The following is a 3,319-nucleotide window of genomic DNA, read 5'->3' on the forward strand; positions in this document are numbered from 1 at the left end:
GGGGGGGATGAAGGAGGAGGCTATGTTGGCTGAGGTCATGGCCTAGATGCAATGTCCCCAAGCTTAAGCCAGCTGCGACATAAGTAGTTGTAAAGAATCAGGCATGTCCCATGCAATGTTGTTGTTGTTGGTTTATTGTTTCACAATATTCTAACACAGCTGATGTTGTTGCTTTCTAATGGGGGTACTCCGAGAGAAGTTTGTAACTACAGCAAAGTCTGCGAATTGGCGGTTAAGATTTTTCCTGTTGTTTTTATTTTATAATAAATAGACTATGTGGGTTGTTAGTGGGCGCTCTGGTGTGGTTTGCTTCTTCTTTCCTATCGAACATCTATCGTCCTTATCTCCCCTTCTTCTTTTTTTTTTGTTCGTTACTCTCTTGTGACACCTATAATCTTCTGGCACTCATATGACTTTATGCAGTTGCGAGCGCCGTAAAACCTCTACTAAAACTAAAAACAAAACTAAAATAGAGTATCTTCTTCCGTTTGCTGGGATACCAAATCCTACTCTTTTTTTTTGGTTAGTGTTTTACGTCGCTCACAACTGCATAAGGTCATATGACCCCGCGGGACACATTGAACTTTTTCAGTTGGTAGGAAATTTTGAATTTTGTCCGGGTGGGGGCCGAAGCCTACTCTTATCAATTTTAGACAACCAAGGGATCTTTAACGTGCGTAACTTGCACACGGGCCCTCCAAGATATTTCGCCCTTGTCCCAGAAGGCTAGGTGTAGATCTTTCCTACCAGAAGATCAGGGGTGTGGCAGAAAGACAACAGTACGGAGGAGCCAAGGAGTAGCAGTAGAAAGACAGCAGTAAGGAGGAGCCAAGGAGTAGCAGTAGAAAGACAGCAGTAAGGAGGAGCCAAGGAGTAGCAGTAGAAAGACAGCAGTAAAGAGGAGCCAAGGAGTAGCAGTAGAAAGGCTGCAGAAAGAGTCAGGAGCCCAGAGGAGGGGGCAAAGGAGGTGAATGAGTGGTGGCAGAAAGTGGGGACGAAAGCTGAAGACAAAACATTGCTTTCAGAGCAGGAACGGAGGCGAAAGGAGACAATTTTAGTGAAGAAATTTTCGGTCGCTACCCAGATTCGAACCCGGGACCTTTGAATGAGAGGCCATCACCTTAACCTCTAGGCCAAAAAAAGAGAAGATTATCATGTATAGTTATTCCTTCCAGAAGTTTAAAACAGCTCGTAATGTTTAACTTTACAGCAAATTTGGAATAATCGGTGAAGTAAATTATGCAGATGTTTCTGCGTTTCAATACTGCCTTCCATTAACATTAATGATGTGATAATATTATAGCATTCCGCGTACCTTTTTCAAGAACAACGCCAGTTGTGTTCTAGATTTCTCTCTTTTTATAATGTTCTTGTTACTTCCAGTAATACTCGCAGCGGTGGCGGAGCGGTTAGTGCACTCGTCTCCGAAGCGGAAAGTCCGGGTTCGAGTCTCGGTTCGCGCACAGATTTTTTTCGCCCCCTCCTGCCCACCCAGCAGTAATGGGTACCTGACTTCGAGTTGGGGAAGTAAAGGCGGCGTGGAAAGGAACTGGCCTCCCTACCACAATATGCCGAAGACCCAGGAAGTTGTCTCACTAACAAGGCAATCCCCAATGTCCGGATCGGAATCGGGAACAACATTTTACTCCCAGCAACAATTTTGTACTGTAGCTAAAAAGGCTTACTATTCTTTGCAACTGACACTCTTTGGCTCTTGGTGATTTAGGGAGAGCTTTTTAAAGTTTTAGTAAGACTGTTACGGCACTTGCAACACAATAAAGTCAAATAAGTGCCGAAGAATAGATGCGTTACAAGAGGGTAGCATACACAATAAAGAAGGAGGAGGGATAAGGATGATAGATGTTTGATAGGAAAGAAGGAGCAAACCACACTACCAGAGCGCCCGCCAACCACCCTCTCCTGTGAGAGCTTTGACACTGAATTAATTATATCCTCTGGACTCTCACCGCTTATGTAGGCACAAGTCAAAGCTTTGTTATTGTTCCAGGGCATTACTTCCTCTACTGCGACGTTTACTTCAACTGGAATACCCCCAGGTTCTGTAGCCTTGTCTTGTTTTACTTTTCTAATGGCAGCTTGTAAATATTCACTCACGACTGTTGGTCCGTTTTTTGTTTGTTTCTTTGTTGTTGTTATTTTGTTTGTTTGTTTGTTTGTTTGTTTGTTTGTTTTTGCTTTATTGACGTTTTTTGTCCTCAATTTTCAAAGAAAAGATTTTTCCTGTTTATATTGACAATGTTTCTAAAAATACAAAGAGAAAGTATCAATAAATATTTCTTAAAGTAAAAAGAAAAGAAAAGAAAAACAAACGAAAATATGAATAACAAACAAACAAACAGAAAACAAACAAACAAACGAACGAATAAAAGAATCAGATGGGAAGTAACATGAAGAAGTTCTCGGCTGGAGAGAGAGAGAAAAACAAAGCACTTTTAAAGTACCTTAAAAAAAACCCAAACAAACAAAAGAAGAAAACAAAAATATTATTTAAAAAAAACAGCAGCAAAAACGTGCACAATAAAACTCTTTTTTTTTCTTTACCTTTTGAGTGCTGCACTTATATCCTCAATGTCGTCCTCCTCAGAACAAGTTGGACGATCCTGTCATTATGAGATCACCCAGCAGCCTGCTCTTGGTGGGCAACGTTCCTTCTTCTTCACTCGTATTTCCTCACACCTTGAAGAATTATAATAAATAATATAACTATAAGAAAGCGTAGACGAAACGGTCATATAAGCTGAGAATGTTTCTGAGTGTTCTATTGTCTTCTGAGGTAATATATTATAAAGTGCCTAGAGCTTGCTTTCGAGTGGGGACATGCGCTATACAAATTATGCTATTTATTATTTATCATAATATTGATAAACGTTTTATTCTTTAATTCTATTTTTTAGCACACAGCACAAAAAGTGCTGCCCAGTTTTTAAGCTTATATACTTCGTAAGTCAATGCCAGAGGGCGCCAGAGGTGACATCAGAAACTGTGTCCTCTTGTGGGTCAAGATGATTTTTTAACCCTATCCGTACGCCCTGGGGTCATTTTGTACCCCCAGGGTTGTATTCTTCACATTTTAGAATACTACTACTACGAAGATCTCTTTGAAACTTTCAGCATTTCTCAAAAAATCATTTTGACAGACTGCTATGCAAAGCGTACGGACCGGATTAACGAGTAAATCTTCTCTTTGGAAAGAGGTGGCACAGAGTTCCCCACGTCGTATGGATACGATTGTAAAACACGACGTACGGATAGGGTTAAAAGAGGAAAAATTGAGGAAGAAAGAAATTAAGGAAAGGGG

Source organism: Aplysia californica, unplaced genomic scaffold, assembly GCF_000002075.1.
Source record: "Aplysia californica isolate F4 #8 unplaced genomic scaffold, AplCal3.0 scaffold01198, whole genome shotgun sequence".
NCBI classification, from domain to species: Eukaryota; Metazoa; Mollusca; class Gastropoda; order Aplysiida; family Aplysiidae; genus Aplysia; species Aplysia californica.